Source organism: Phyllobates terribilis, unplaced genomic scaffold, assembly GCF_046119375.1.
Source record: "Phyllobates terribilis strain yellow unplaced genomic scaffold, ASM4611937v1 Scaffold_499__1_contigs__length_1316695, whole genome shotgun sequence".
NCBI classification, from domain to species: domain Eukaryota; kingdom Metazoa; phylum Chordata; class Amphibia; order Anura; family Dendrobatidae; genus Phyllobates; species Phyllobates terribilis.
Window position 1 is genome coordinate 1,165,947 of NW_027363259.1, and position 15,516 is coordinate 1,181,462.

Sequence of the window (15,516 nt, forward strand, 5' to 3'; positions counted from 1 at the left end):
CCGGGGAAGATCGAAAGCCCGAAGTGTGAAGTGCCCCAGGAGTGGTGACCCTGGGGTGCCTTAACTCACTGGGATTGGGAACCCCACTTGAGTTTATGGCACATTTGCACAAGCACTTCAATATTTCTTTCTTCGCACACACCCTTATTCTGGGCCTTCTGGCCTTAGGATGGGGAATTTTTTCAATTCCCGGTCGAAGGTCCGGGCAGTATTATACTGTGAAACCTTCACTATTTATTTAATTTCTTTGTCACTGTGTGTCCACTTATTCACGTGTGTCACGTCCTACTAGGATTTTGTCGGGATGCGGTTCCCTTATGGGTTCCTCTCTTGGCAGGTCTAGGGGGGGAGTGTGTGGCCATCAGGTTCCGCTCCCCCCTGAACCCCCCTGGCTCTCCTCTTTCGGGAGGAGAGCGTTGTTGGCTCCCCTCTTCCGGGAGGGGAGCACAGTCTTTGGCTCCCAGTGCCTTGCTCGGGTTAGAACTCGGGCAGGTGCTGGGGGTAAGATTGGGTCGCCTCTGGCTTCGGCTGGAGGTGGCTATTTGTCCCTGTTCCTCGCTGTGGCCTTCTGGCTCGGAGGGACGGGGAATGGTTTGGGGGACCCTTCTCCTTTTGGAGAGGGTTTCAAGAAGACCAGCATCCTAGTGCACTTTTTTTGTGGCACTTGTCACTATTTTAAGCGCACTCGAGTTTTGTACACGAATTCGGGCTTTCGATGGAAAAAAAAAAAAAAAAAAAAAAAAAAAAAAAAAAATCTGTTCTTATCAGTTTAATATCTGATACGTCCCCTATCTGGGGACCATATATTAAATGGATTTTTAGAACAGGGAGATGGAAAAAGAGCTTGCTCTGTCCACTCCACGCATTGACCTGGTATTGCAGTATCTCCAGGACCGGTGTACCCCTTCTTTAATGCAGTTTCTAAAATCAGAAAGAATTGAATTCAATGCTTTTTGTTCATTTTGCTTGTTTGTCGGATTTTGGGATGGACTCTTTGGCTTTGCTTTTCTTCTCCTCATTGGATTTTTCATGTTAAAAGTTGCAGAAGCCAGATGACAAGCTCATTTTGGTTCAACTTCAGCAACTGTGCATTGCATTGCCATGTAATGTAATGTAATGCAATGCTATCTATCTAGCTCTCCCTCTATACTTCCTTTTGGATAAACAGACATATTAGGCAAGCATTTTGGAGCTTTCACCTAAATAACTACAGGTGGTGAGATAAGCTGCACAATATAATTGACCTTTCAGTATATTGTTGCACACACACCATCTATTTAGCAAATGCCCTTGTTATCAACAGCAGCCTTTTAAACTCACCTGAGCTAACAGGTATGTGAGCTGGTTACTCTGCTGCGCTTAAAATTTCTTTTTTGGTTTGCTACAATGCCTTTTCTGAAACGTTGTCTCCCTCTGCTGGAACACTGACTTCTTTCATTTAATGCCTGCAGACTATAAAAGAGAAACCAACCCAAAAAGTTTGGTTGATTAGTCTGTGGCATTCTTTTAAACTGTTGCTTATGGCGGTCTCTGTGAGCTTCTCAGTGACATTCAGCCATCCAGGTATCCCGCCTGCAGTAGACGGAATGTGGCAATGGAACGCTGGCTGCGCGTGTCATAATAGGCTCTGAGCCTTTATATACCTGCGCACAGCAGCAGCCACCTTCAGTCTGCTGCTGGACAGCCAGCAGCAGCAGCAGCAGGAGAGGTAATTAATCAGCAACCCTCCTGCTAAGGGTAGACAGCTGCTCGTTCCACCCCCCCCCCGCCTTAATTGGTTCTCCTCCCTTCCAACGGTGTTGAGGCGGGTGGGAACAGCCGGGGGTTGAGGGTACTGTGCTAAAAGAGGTGGAGTTATGCAGATCTAAAACGCGTGGATTGCAGCAGCAGCAAGCCGAAAAGTGCAGGCATGTGAGGGATCTAGAGGTTGACAGCATGTCTTCTTAACGGGAGTCCAGGTGGCCATCTCCACAAATGGACTTTTCAGAATCCTTGGGTGGCACCGTAGTCGGAAACCAATTCTGGTTATCGCTTCTCGGCCTTTTGGCTAAGATCAAGTGTAGTATCTGTTCTTATCAGTTTAATATCTGATACGTCCCCTATCTGGGGACCATATATTAAATGGATTTTTAGAACAGGGAGATGGAAAAAGAGCTTGCTCTGTCCACTCCACGCATTGACCTGGTATTGCAGTATCTCCAGGACCGGTGCACCCCTTCTTTAATGCAGTTTCTAAAATCAGAAAGAATTGAATTCAATGCTTTTTGTTCATTTTGCTTGTTTGTCGGATTTTGGGATGGACTCTTTGGCTTTGCTTTTCTTCTCCTCATTGGATTTTTCATGTTAAAAGTTGCAGAAGCCAGATGACAAGCTCATTTTGGTTCAACTTCAGCAACTGTGCATTGCATTGCCATGTAATGTAATGTAATGCAATGCTATCTATCTAGCTCTCCCTCTATACTTCCTTTTGGATAAACAGACATATTAGGCAAGCATTTTGGAGCTTTCACCTAAATAACTACAGGTGGTGAGATAAGCTGCACAATATAATTGACCTTTCAGTATATTGTTGCACACACACCATCTATTTAGCAAATGCCCTTGTTATCAACAGCAGCCTTTTAAACTCACCTGAGCTAACAGGTATGTGAGCTGGTTACTCTGCTGCGCTTAAAATTTCTTTTTTGGTTTGCTACAATGCCTTTTCTGAAACGTTGTCTCCCTCTGCTGGAACACTGACTTCTTTCATTTAATGCCTGCAGACTATAAAAGAGAAACCAACCCAAAAAGTTTGGTTGATTAGTCTGTGGCATTCTTTTAAACTATTGCTTATGGCGGTCTCTGTGAGCTTCTCAGTGACATTCAGCCATCCAGGTATCCCGCCTGCAGTAGACGGAATGTGGCAATGGAACGCTGGCTGCGCGTGTCATAATAGGCTCTGAGCCTTTATATACCTGCGCACAGCAGCAGCCACCTTCAGTCTGCTGCTGGACAGCCAGCAGCAGCAGCAGGAGAGGTAATTAATCAGCAACCCTCCTGCTAAGGGTAGACAGCTGCTCGTTCCACCCCCCCCCCGCCTTAATTGGTTCTCCTCCCTTCCAACGGTGTTGAGGCGGGTGGGAACAGCCGGGGGTTGAGGGTACTGTGCTAAAAGAGGTGGAGTTATGCAGATCTAAAACGCGTGGATTGCAGCAGCAGCAAGCCGAAAAGTGCAGGCATGTGAGGGATCTAGAGGTTGACAGCATGTCTTCTTAACGGGAGTCCAGGTGGCCATCTCCACAAATGGACTTTTCAGAATCCTTGGGTGGCACCGTAGTCGGAAACCAATTCTGGTTATCGCTTCTCGGCCTTTTGGCTAAGATCAAGTGTAGTATCTGTTCTTATCAGTTTAATATCTGATACGTCCCCTATCTGGGGACCATATATTAAATGGATTTTTAGAACAGGGAGATGGAAAAAGAGCTTGCTCTGTCCACTCCACGCATTGACCTGGTATTGCAGTATCTCCAGGACCGGTGTACCCCTTCTTTAATGCAGTTTCTAAAATCAGAAAGAATTGAATTCAATGCTTTTTGTTCATTTTGCTTGTTTGTCGGATTTTGGGATGGACTCTTTGGCTTTGCTTTTCTTCTCCTCATTGGATTTTTCATGTTAAAAGTTGCAGAAGCCAGATGACAAGCTCATTTTGGTTCAACTTCAGCAACTGTGCATTGCATTGCCATGTAATGTAATGTAATGCAATGCTATCTATCTAGCTCTCCCTCTATACTTCCTTTTGGATAAACAGACATATTAGGCAAGCATTTTGGAGCTTTCACCTAAATAACTACAGGTGGTGAGATAAGCTGCACAATATAATTGACCTTTCAGTATATTGTTGCACACACACCATCTATTTAGCAAATGCCCTTGTTATCAACAGCAGCCTTTTAAACTCACCTGAGCTAACAGGTATGTGAGCTGGTTACTCTGCTGCGCTTAAAATTTCTTTTTTGGTTTGCTACAATGCCTTTTCTGAAACGTTGTCTCCCTCTGCTGGAACACTGACTTCTTTCATTTAATGCCTGCAGACTATAAAAGAGAAACCAACCCAAAAAGTTTGGTTGATTAGTCTGTGGCATTCTTTTAAACTGTTGCTTATGGCGGTCTCTGTGAGCTTCTCAGTGACATTCAGCCATCCAGGTATCCCGCCTGCAGTAGACGGAATGTGGCAATGGAACGCTGGCTGCGCGTGTCATAATAGGCTCTGAGCCTTTATATACCTGCGCACAGCAGCAGCCACCTTCAGTCTGCTGCTGGACAGCCAGCAGCAGCAGCAGCAGGAGAGGTAATTAATCAGCAACCCTCCTGCTAAGGGTAGACAGCTGCTCGTTCCACCCCCCCCCCCCGCCTTAATTGGTTCTCCTCCCTTCCAACGGTGTTGAGGCGGGTGGGAACAGCCGGGGGTTGAGGGTACTGTGCTAAAAGAGGTGGAGTTATGCAGATCTAAAACATGTGGATTGCAGCAGCAGCAAGCCGAAAAGTGCAGGCATGTGAGGGATCTAGAGGTTGACAGCATGTCTTCTTAACGGGAGTCCAGGTGGCCATCTCCACAAATGGACTTTTCAGAATCCTTGGGTGGCACCGTAGTCGGAAACCAATTCTGGTTATCGCTTCTCGGCCTTTTGGCTAAGATCAAGTGTAGTATCTGTTCTTATCAGTTTAATATCTGATACGTCCCCTATCTGGGGACCATATATTAAATGGATTTTTAGAACAGGGAGATGGAAAAAGAGCTTGCTCTGTCCACTCCACGCATTGACCTGGTATTGCAGTATCTCCAGGACCGGTGCACCCCTTCTTTAATGCAGTTTCTAAAATCAGAAAGAATTGAATTCAATGCTTTTTGTTCATTTTGCTTGTTTGTCGGATTTTGGGATGGACTCTTTGGCTTTGCTTTTCTTCTCCTCATTGGATTTTTCATGTTAAAAGTTGCAGAAGCCAGATGACAAGCTCATTTTGGTTCAACTTCAGCAACTGTGCATTGCATTGCCATGTAATGTAATGTAATGCAATGCTATCTATCTAGCTCTCCCTCTATACTTCCTTTTGGATAAACAGACATATTAGGCAAGCATTTTGGAGCTTTCACCTAAATAACTACAGGTGGTGAGATAAGCTGCACAATATAATTGACCTTTCAGTATATTGTTGCACACACACCATCTATTTAGCAAATGCCCTTGTTATCAACAGCAGCCTTTTAAACTCACCTGAGCTAACAGGTATGTGAGCTGGTTACTCTGCTGCGCTTAAAATTTCTTTTTTGGTTTGCTACAATGCCTTTTCTGAAACGTTGTCTCCCTCTGCTGGAACACTGACTTCTTTCATTTAATGCCTGCAGACTATAAAAGAGAAACCAACCCAAAAAGTTTGGTTGATTAGTCTGTGGCATTCTTTTAAACTGTTGCTTATGGCGGTCTCTGTGAGCTTCTCAGTGACATTCAGCCATCCAGGTATCCCGCCTGCAGTAGACGGAATGTGGCAATGGAACGCTGGCTGCGCGTGTCATAATAGGCTCTGAGCCTTTATATACCTGCGCACAGCAGCAGCCACCTTCAGTCTGCTGCTGGACAGCCAGCAGCAGCAGCAGCAGGAGAGGTAATTAATCAGCAACCCTCCTGCTAAGGGTAGACAGCTGCTCGTTCCACCCCCCCCCCCCGCCTTAATTGGTTCTCCTCCCTTCCAACGGTGTTGAGGCGGGTGGGAACAGCCGGGGGTTGAGGGTACTGTGCTAAAAGAGGTGGAGTTATGCAGATCTAAAACATGTGGATTGCAGCAGCAGCAAGCCGAAAAGTGCAGGCATGTGAGGGATCTAGAGGTTGACAGCATGTCTTCTTAACGGGAGTCCAGGTGGCCATCTCCACAAATGGACTTTTCAGAATCCTTGGGTGGCACCGTAGTCGGAAACCAATTCTGGTTATCGCTTCTCGGCCTTTTGGCTAAGATCAAGTGTAGTATCTGTTCTTATCAGTTTAATATCTGATACGTCCCCTATCTGGGGACCATATATTAAATGGATTTTTAGAACAGGGAGATGGAAAAAGAGCTTGCTCTGTCCACTCCACGCATTGACCTGGTATTGCAGTATCTCCAGGACCGGTGCACCCCTTCTTTAATGCAGTTTCTAAAATCAGAAAGAATTGAATTCAATGCTTTTTGTTCATTTTGCTTGTTTGTCGGATTTTGGGATGGACTCTTTGGCTTTGCTTTTCTTCTCCTCATTGGATTTTTCATGTTAAAAGTTGCAGAAGCCAGATGACAAGCTCATTTTGGTTCAACTTCAGCAACTGTGCATTGCATTGCCATGTAATGTAATGTAATGCAATGCTATCTATCTAGCTCTCCCTCTATACTTCCTTTTGGATAAACAGACATATTAGGCAAGCATTTTGGAGCTTTCACCTAAATAACTACAGGTGGTGAGATAAGCTGCACAATATAATTGACCTTTCAGTATATTGTTGCACACACACCATCTATTTAGCAAATGCCCTTGTTATCAACAGCAGCCTTTTAAACTCACCTGAGCTAACAGGTATGTGAGCTGGTTACTCTGCTGCGCTTAAAATTTCTTTTTTGGTTTGCTACAATGCCTTTTCTGAAACGTTGTCTCCCTCTGCTGGAACACTGACTTCTTTCATTTAATGCCTGCAGACTATAAAAGAGAAACCAACCCAAAAAGTTTGGTTGATTAGTCTGTGGCATTCTTTTAAACTGTTGCTTATGGCGGTCTCTGTGAGCTTCTCAGTGACATTCAGCCATCCAGGTATCCCGCCTGCAGTAGACGGAATGTGGCAATGGAACGCTGGCTGCGCGTGTCATAATAGGCTCTGAGCCTTTATATACCTGCGCACAGCAGCAGCCACCTTCAGTCTGCTGCTGGACAGCCAGCAGCAGCAGCAGCAGGAGAGGTAATTAATCAGCAACCCTCCTGCTAAGGGTAGACAGCTGCTCGTTCCACCCCCCCCCCGCCTTAATTGGTTCTCCTCCCTTCCAACGGTGTTGAGGCGGGTGGGAACAGCCGGGGGTTGAGGGTACTGTGCTAAAAGAGGTGGAGTTATGCAGATCTAAAACGCGTGGATTGCAGCAGCAGCAAGCCGAAAAGTGCAGGCATGTGAGGGATCTAGAGGTTGACAGCATGTCTTCTTAACGGGAGTCCAGGTGGCCATCTCCACAAATGGACTTTTCAGAATCCTTGGGTGGCACCGTAGTCGGAAACCAATTCTGGTTATCGCTTCTCGGCCTTTTGGCTAAGATCAAGTGTAGTATCTGTTCTTATCAGTTTAATATCTTATACGTCCCCTATCTGGGGACCATATATTAAATGGATTTTTAGAACAGGGAGATGGAAAAAGAGCTTGCTCTGTCCACTCCACGCATTGACCTGGTATTGCAGTATCTCCAGGACCGGTGCACCCCTTCTTTAATGCAGTTTCTAAAATCAGAAAGAATTGAATTCAATGCTTTTTGTTCATTTTGCTTGTTTGTCGGATTTTGGGATGGACTCTTTGGCTTTGCTTTTCTTCTCCTCATTGGATTTTTCATGTTAAAAGTTGCAGAAGCCAGATGACAAGCTCATTTTGGTTCAACTTCAGCAACTGTGCATTGCATTGCCATGTAATGTAATGTAATGCAATGCTATCTATCTAGCTCTCCCTCTATACTTCCTTTTGGATAAACAGACATATTAGGCAAGCATTTTGGAGCTTTCACCTAAATAACTACAGGTGGTGAGATAAGCTGCACAATATAATTGACCTTTCAGTATATTGTTGCACACACACCATCTATTTAGCAAATGCCCTTGTTATCAACAGCAGCCTTTTAAACTCACCTGAGCTAACAGGTATGTGAGCTGGTTACTCTGCTGCGCTTAAAATTTCTTTTTTGGTTTGCTACAATGCCTTTTCTGAAACGTTGTCTCCCTCTGCTGGAACACTGACTTCTTTCATTTAATTCCTGCAGACTATAAAAGAGAAACCAACCCAAAAAGTTTGGTTGATTAATCTGTGGCATTCTTTTAAACTGTTGCTTATGGCGGTCTCTGTGAGCTTCTCAGTGACATTCAGCCATCCAGGTATCCCGCCTGCAGTAGACGGAATGTGGCAATGGAACGCTGGCTGCGCGTGTCATAATAGGCTCTGAGCCTTTATATACCTGCGCACAGCAGCAGCCACCTTCAGTCTGCTGCTGGACAGCCAGCAGCAGCAGCAGCAGGAGAGGTAATTAATCAGCAACCCTCCTGCTAAGGGTAGACAGCTGCTCGTTCCACCCCCCCCCCCGCCTTAATTGGTTCTCCTCCCTTCCAACGGTGTTGAGGCGGGTGGGAACAGCCGGGGGTTGAGGGTACTGTGCTAAAAGAGGTGGAGTTATGCAGATCTAAAACGCGTGGATTGCAGCAGCAGCAAGCCGAAAAGTGCAGGCATGTGAGGGATCTAGAGGTTGACAGCATGTCTTCTTAACGGGAGTCCAGGTGGCCATCTCCACAAATGGACTTTTCAGAATCCTTGGGTGGCACCGTAGTCGGAAACCAATTCTGGTTATCGCTTCTCGGCCTTTTGGCTAAGATCAAGTGTAGTATCTTTCGAAAAGGCGGTTTTGGATGTTGGCCGCCCTAGTAGATTGATACATTATGCACACTGGGGTTTAGGCGCTTGTTAGTACGCCAGGTGGCTAATATAGTCATCTGGTGGAAAGCATGGCCCCCCAGGATCGACGCCATTGGGCCGGGGAAGATCGAAAGCCCGAAGTGTGAAGTGCCCCAGGAGTGGTGACCCTGGGGTGCCTTAACTCACTGGGATTGGGAACCCCACTTGAGTTTATGGCACATTTGCACAAGCACTTCAATATTTCTTTCTTCGCACACACCCTTATTCTGGGCCTTCTGGCCTTAGGATGGGGAATTTTTTCAATTCCCGGTCGAAGGTCCGGGCAGTATTATACTGTGAAACCTTCACTATTTATTTAATTTCTTTGTCACTGTGTGTCCACTTATTCACGTGTGTCACGTCCTACTAGGATTTTGTCGGGATGCGGTTCCCTTATGGGTTCCTCTCTTGGCAGGTCTAGGGGGGGAGTGTGTGGCCATCAGGTTCCGCTCCCCCCTGAACCCCCCTGGCTCTCCTCTTTCGGGAGGAGAGCGTTGTTGGCTCCCCTCTTCCGGGAGGGGAGCACAGTCTTTGGCTCCCAGTGCCTTGCTCGGGTTAGAACTCGGGCAGGTGCTGGGGGTAAGATTGGGTCGCCTCTGGCTTCGGCTGGAGGTGGCTATTTGTCCCTGTTCCTCGCTGTGGCCTTCTGGCTCGGAGGGACGGGGAATGGTTTGGGGGACCCTTCTCCTTTTGGAGAGGGTTTCAAGAAGACCAGCATCCTAGTGCACTTTTTTTGTGGCACTTGTCACTATTTTAAGCGCACTCGAGTTTTGTACACGAATTCGGGCTTTCGATGGAAAAAAAAAAAAAAAAAAAAAAAAAAAAAAAATATGTTCTTATCAGTTTAATATCTGATACGTCCCCTATCTGGGGACCATATATTAAATGGATTTTTAGAACAGGGAGATGGAAAAAGAGCTTGCTCTGTCCACTCCACGCATTGACCTGGTATTGCAGTATCTCCAGGACCGGTGCACCCCTTCTTTAATGCAGTTTCTAAAATCAGAAAGAATTGAATTCAATGCTTTTTGTTCATTTTGCTTGTTTGTCGGATTTTGGGATGGACTCTTTGGCTTTGCTTTTCTTCTCCTCATTGGATTTTTCATGTTAAAAGTTGCAGAAGCCAGATGACAAGCTCATTTTGGTTCAACTTCAGCAACTGTGCATTGCATTGCCATGTAATGTAATGTAATGCAATGCTATCTATCTAGCTCTCCCTCTATACTTCCTTTTGGATAAACAGACATATTAGGCAAGCATTTTGGAGCTTTCACCTAAATAACTACAGGTGGTGAGATAAGCTGCACAATATAATTGACCTTTCAGTATATTGTTGCACACACACCATCTATTTAGCAAATGCCCTTGTTATCAACAGCAGCCTTTTAAACTCACCTGAGCTAACAGGTATGTGAGCTGGTTACTCTGCTGCGCTTAAAATTTCTTTTTTGGTTTGCTACAATGCCTTTTCTGAAACGTTGTCTCCCTCTGCTGGAACACTGACTTCTTTCATTTAATGCCTGCAGACTATAAAAGAGAAACCAACCCAAAAAGTTTGGTTGATTAGTCTGTGGCATTCTTTTAAACTGTTGCTTATGGCGGTCTCTGTGAGCTTCTCAGTGACATTCAGCCATCCAGGTATCCCGCCTGCAGTAGACGGAATGTGGCAATGGAACGCTGGCTGCGCGTGTCATAATAGGCTCTGAGCCTTTATATACCTGCGCACAGCAGCAGCCACCTTCAGTCTGCTGCTGGACAGCCAGCAGCAGCAGGAGAGGTAATTAATCAGCAACCCTCCTGCTAAGGGTAGACAGCTGCTCGTTCCACCCCCCCCCCCGCCTTAATTGGTTCTCCTCCCTTCCAACGGTGTTGAGGCGGGTGGGAACAGCCGGGGGTTGAGGGTACTGTGCTAAAAGAGGTGGAGTTATGCAGATCTAAAACGCGTGGATTGCAGCAGCAGCAAGCCGAAAAGTGCAGGCATGTGAGGGATCTAGAGGTTGACAGCATGTCTTCTTAACGGGAGTCCAGGTGGCCATCTCCACAAATGGACTTTTCAGAATCCTTGGGTGGCACCGTAGTCGGAAACCAATTCTGGTTATCGCTTCTCGGCCTTTTGGCTAAGATCAAGTGTAGTATCTGTTCTTATCAGTTTAATATCTGATACGTCCCCTATCTGGGGACCATATATTAAATGGATTTTTAGAACAGGGAGATGGAAAAAGAGCTTGCTCTGTCCACTCCACGCATTGACCTGGTATTGCAGTATCTCCAGGACCGGTGCACCCCTTCTTTAATGCAGTTTCTAAAATCAGAAAGAATTGAATTCAATGCTTTTTGTTCATTTTGCTTGTTTGTCGGATTTTGGGATGGACTCTTTGGCTTTGCTTTTCTTCTCCTCATTGGATTTTTCATGTTAAAAGTTGCAGAAGCCAGATGACAAGCTCATTTTGGTTCAACTTCAGCAACTGTGCATTGCATTGCCATGTAATGTAATGTAATGCAATGCTATCTATCTAGCTCTCCCTCTATACTTCCTTTTGGATAAACAGACATATTAGGCAAGCATTTTGGAGCTTTCACCTAAATAACTACAGGTGGTGAGATAAGCTGCACAATATAATTGACCTTTCAGTATATTGTTGCACACACACCATCTATTTAGCAAATGCCCTTGTTATCAACAGCAGCCTTTTAAACTCACCTGAGCTAACAGGTATGTGAGCTGGTTACTCTGCTGCGCTTAAAATTTCTTTTTTGGTTTGCTACAATGCCTTTTCTGAAACGTTGTCTCCCTCTGCTGGAACACTGACTTCTTTCATTTAATGCCTGCAGACTATAAAAGAGAAACCAACCCAAAAAGTTTGGTTGATTAGTCTGTGGCATTCTTTTAAACTGTTGCTTATGGCGGTCTCTGTGAGCTTCTCAGTGACATTCAGCCATCCAGGTATCCCGCCTGCAGTAGACGGAATGTGGCAATGGAACGCTGGCTGCGCATGTCATAATAGGCTCTGAGCCTTTATATACCTGCGCACAGCAGCAGCCACCTTCAGTCTGCTGCTGGACAGCCAGCAGCAGCAGCAGCAGGAGAGGTAATTAATCAGCAACCCTCCTGCTAAGGGTAGACAGCTGCTCGTTCCACCCCCCCCCCCGCCTTAATTGGTTCTCCTCCCTTCCAACGGTGTTGAGGCGGGTGGGAACAGCCGGGGGTTGAGGGTACTGTGCTAAAAGAGGTGGAGTTATGCAGATCTAAAACGCGTGGATTGCAGCAGCAGCAAGCCGAAAAGTGCAGGCATGTGAGGGATCTAGAGGTTGACAGCATGTCTTCTTAACGGGAGTCCAGGTGGCCATCTCCACAAATGGACTTTTCAGAATCCTTGGGTGGCACCGTAGTCGGAAACCAATTCTGGTTATCGCTTCTCGGCCTTTTGGCTAAGATCAAGTGTAGTATCTGTTCTTATCAGTTTAATATCTGATACGTCCCCTATCTGGGGACCATATATTAAATGTATTTTTAGAACAGGGAGATGGAAAAAGAGCTTGCTCTGTCCACTCCACGCATTGACCTGGTATTGCAGTATCTCCAGGACCGGTGCACCCCTTCTTTAATGCAGTTTCTAAAATCAGAAAGAATTGAATTCAATGCTTTTTGTTCATTTTGCTTGTTTGTCGGATTTTGGGATGGACTCTTTGGCTTTGCTTTTCTTCTCCTCATTGGATTTTTCATGTTAAAAGTTGCAGAAGCCAGATGACAAGCTCATTTTGGTTCAACTTCAGCAACTGTGCATTGCATTGCCATGTAATGTAATGTAATGCAATGCTATCTATCTAGCTCTCCCTCTATACTTCCTTTTGGATAAACAGACATATTAGGCAAGCATTTTGGAGCTTTCACCTAAATAACTACAGGTGGTGAGATAAGCTGCACAATATAATTGACCTTTCAGTATATTGTTGCACACACACCATCTATTTAGCAAATGCCCTTGTTATCAACAGCAGCCTTTTAAACTCACCTGAGCTAACAGGTATGTGAGCTGGTTACTCTGCTGCGCTTAAAATTTCTTTTTTGGTTTGCTACAATGCCTTTTCTGAAACGTTGTCTCCCTCTGCTGGAACACTGACTTCTTTCATTTAATGCCTGCAGACTATAAAAGAGAAACCAACCCAAAAAGTTTGGTTGATTAGTCTGTGGCATTCTTTTAAACTGTTGCTTATGGCGGTCTCTGTGAGCTTCTCAGTGACATTCAGCCATCCAGGTATCCCGCCTGCAGTAGACGGAATGTGGCAATGGAACGCTGGCTGCGCGTGTCATAATAGGCTCTGAGCCTTTATATACCTGCGCACAGCAGCAGCCACCTTCAGTCTGCTGCTGGACAGCCAGCAGCAGCAGCAGGAGAGGTAATTAATCAGCAACCCTCCTGCTAAGGGTAGACAGCTGCTCGTTCCACCCCCCCCCCCCCGCCTTAATTGGTTCTCCTCCCTTCCAACGGTGTTGAGGCGGGTGGGAACAGCCGGGGGTTGAGGGTACTGTGCTAAAAGAGGTGGAGTTCTGCAGATCTAAAACGCGTGGATTGCAGCAGCAGCAAGCCGAAAAGTGCAGGCATGTGAGGGATCTAGAGGTTGACAGCATGTCTTCTTAACGGGAGTCCAGGTGGCCATCTCCACAAATGGACTTTTCAGAATCCTTGGGTGGCACCGTAGTCGGAAACCAATTCTGGTTATCGCTTCTCGGCCTTTTGGCTAAGATCAAGTGTAGTATCTGTTCTTATCAGTTTAATATCTGATACGTCCCCTATCTGGGGACCATATATTAAATGGATTTTTAGAACAGGGAGATGGAAAAAGAGCTTGCTCTGTCCACTCCACGCATTGACCTGGTATTGCAGTATCTCCAGGACCGGTGCACCCCTTCTTTAATGCAGTTTCTAAAATCAGAAAGAATTGAATTCAATGCTTTTTGTTCATTTTGCTTGTTTGTCGGATTTTGGGATGGACTCTTTGGCTTTGCTTTTCTTCTCCTCATTGGATTTTTCATGTTAAAAGTTGCAGAAGCCAGATGACAAGCTCATTTTGGTTCAACTTCAGCAACTGTGCATTGCATTGCCATGTAATGTAATGTAATGCAATGCTATCTATCTAGCTCTCCCTCTATACTTCCTTTTGGATAAACAGACATATTAGGCAAGCATTTTGGAGCTTTCACCTAAATAACTACAGGTGGTGAGATAAGCTGCACAATATAATTGACCTTTCAGTATATTGTTGCACACACACCATCTATTTAGCAAATGCCCTTGTTATCAACAGCAGCCTTTTAAACTCACCTGAGCTAACAGGTATGTGAGCTGGTTACTCTGCTGCGCTTAAAATTTCTTTTTTGGTTTGCTACAATGCCTTTTCTGAAACGTTGTCTCCCTCTGCTGGAACACTGACTTCTTTCATTTAATGCCTGCAGACTATAAAAGAGAAACCAACCCAAAAAGTTTGGTTGATTAGTCTGTGGCATTCTTTTAAACTGTTGCTTATGGCGGTCTCTGTGAGCTTCTCAGTGACATTCAGCCATCCAGGTATCCCGCCTGCAGTAGACGGAATGTGGCAATGGAACGCTGGCTGCGCGTGTCATAATAGGCTCTGAGCCTTTATATACCTGCGCACAGCAGCAGCCACCTTCAGTCTGCTGCTGGACAGCCAGCAGCAGCAGCAGCAGGAGAGGTAATTAATCAGCAACCCTCCTGCTAAGGGTAGACAGCTGCTCGTTCCACCCCCCCCCCCCCGCCTTAATTGGTTCTCCTCCCTTCCAACGGTGTTGAGGCGGGTGGGAACAGCCAGGGGTTGAGGGTACTGTGCTAAAAGAGGTGGAGTTATGCAGATCTAAAACGCGTGGATTGCAGCAGCAGCAAGCCGAAAAGTGCAGGCATGTGAGGGATCTAGAGGTTGACAGCATGTCTTCTTAACGGGAGTCCAGGTGGCCATCTCCACAAATGGACTTTTCAGAATCCTTGGGTGGCACCGTAGTCGGAAACCAATTCTGGTTATCGCTTCTCGGCCTTTTGGCTAAGATCAAGTGTAGTATCTGTTCTTATCAGTTTAATATCTGATACGTCCCCTATCTGGGGACCATATATTAAATGGATTTTTAGAACAGGGAGATGGAAAAAGAGCTTGCTCTGTCCACTCCACGCATTGACCTGGTATTGCAGTATCTCCAGGACCGGTGCACCCCTTCTTTAATGCAGTTTCTAAAATCAGAAAGAATTGAATTCAATGCTTTTTGTTCATTTTGCTTGTTTGTCGGATTTTGGGATGGACTCTTTGGCTTTGCTTTTCTTCTCCTCATTGGATTTTTCATGTTAAAAGTTGCAGAAGCCAGATGACAAGCTCATTTTGGTTCAACTTCAGCAACTGTGCATTGCATTGCCATGTAATGTAATGTAATGCAATGCTATCTATCTAGCTCTCCCTCTATACTTCCTTTTGGATAAACAGACAAATTAGGCAAGCATTTTGGAGCTTTCACCTAAATAACTACAGGTGGTGAGATAAGCTGCACAATATAATTGACCTTTCAGTATATTGTTGCACACACACCATCTATTTAGCAAATGCCCTTGTTATCAACAGCAGCCTTTTAAACTCACCTGAGCTAACAGGTATGTGAGCTGGTTACTCTGCTGCGCTTAAAATTTCTTTTTTGGTTTGCTACAATGCCTTTTCTGAAACGTTGTCTCCCTCTGCTGGAACACTGACTTCTTTCATTTAATGCCTGCAGACTATAAAAGAGAAACCAACCCAAAAAGTTTGGTTGATTAGTCTGTGGCATTCTTTT

General features: G+C 45.4%; 9 non-coding genes and 3 pseudogenes across 9 annotated transcripts; all 12 read left to right on the plus strand.

Annotated features, from left to right (window-relative positions):
- The first annotated feature begins 703 nt into the window (after positions 1-703).
- On the plus strand, positions 704-907 carry LOC141230395 (U2 spliceosomal RNA; annotated as a pseudogene).
- A 1,120-nt stretch (positions 908-2,027) lies between these two features.
- Positions 2,028-2,218, plus strand: LOC141230852 (U2 spliceosomal RNA). The gene has a single exon (XR_012297302.1). It is a non-coding gene; the product is annotated as a U2 spliceosomal RNA (small nuclear RNA).
- A 1,117-nt stretch (positions 2,219-3,335) lies between these two features.
- Positions 3,336-3,526, plus strand: LOC141230151 (U2 spliceosomal RNA). Its single transcript, XR_012296707.1, has one exon. It is a non-coding gene; the product is annotated as a U2 spliceosomal RNA (small nuclear RNA).
- Positions 3,527-4,648: 1,122 nt separating this feature from the next.
- Positions 4,649-4,839, plus strand: LOC141230853 (U2 spliceosomal RNA). The gene has a single exon (XR_012297303.1). It is a non-coding gene; the product is annotated as a U2 spliceosomal RNA (small nuclear RNA).
- A 1,122-nt stretch (positions 4,840-5,961) lies between these two features.
- On the plus strand, positions 5,962-6,152 carry LOC141230854 (U2 spliceosomal RNA). Its single transcript, XR_012297304.1, has one exon. It is a non-coding gene; the product is annotated as a U2 spliceosomal RNA (small nuclear RNA).
- Positions 6,153-7,272: 1,120 nt separating this feature from the next.
- LOC141230239 (U2 spliceosomal RNA) lies at positions 7,273-7,463 on the plus strand. The gene has a single exon (XR_012296792.1). It is a non-coding gene; the product is annotated as a U2 spliceosomal RNA (small nuclear RNA).
- Positions 7,464-8,584: 1,121 nt separating this feature from the next.
- On the plus strand, positions 8,585-8,676 carry LOC141230452 (U2 spliceosomal RNA; annotated as a pseudogene).
- A 795-nt stretch (positions 8,677-9,471) lies between these two features.
- LOC141230396 (U2 spliceosomal RNA) lies at positions 9,472-9,672 on the plus strand (annotated as a pseudogene).
- Positions 9,673-10,787: 1,115 nt separating this feature from the next.
- On the plus strand, positions 10,788-10,978 carry LOC141230855 (U2 spliceosomal RNA). The gene has a single exon (XR_012297305.1). It is a non-coding gene; the product is annotated as a U2 spliceosomal RNA (small nuclear RNA).
- Positions 10,979-12,099: 1,121 nt separating this feature from the next.
- On the plus strand, positions 12,100-12,290 carry LOC141230521 (U2 spliceosomal RNA). Its single transcript, XR_012296981.1, has one exon. It is a non-coding gene; the product is annotated as a U2 spliceosomal RNA (small nuclear RNA).
- Positions 12,291-13,410: 1,120 nt separating this feature from the next.
- On the plus strand, positions 13,411-13,601 carry LOC141230856 (U2 spliceosomal RNA). Its single transcript, XR_012297306.1, has one exon. It is a non-coding gene; the product is annotated as a U2 spliceosomal RNA (small nuclear RNA).
- Positions 13,602-14,724: 1,123 nt separating this feature from the next.
- Positions 14,725-14,915, plus strand: LOC141230858 (U2 spliceosomal RNA). The gene has a single exon (XR_012297308.1). It is a non-coding gene; the product is annotated as a U2 spliceosomal RNA (small nuclear RNA).
- Positions 14,916-15,516: the final 601 nt, after the last annotated feature.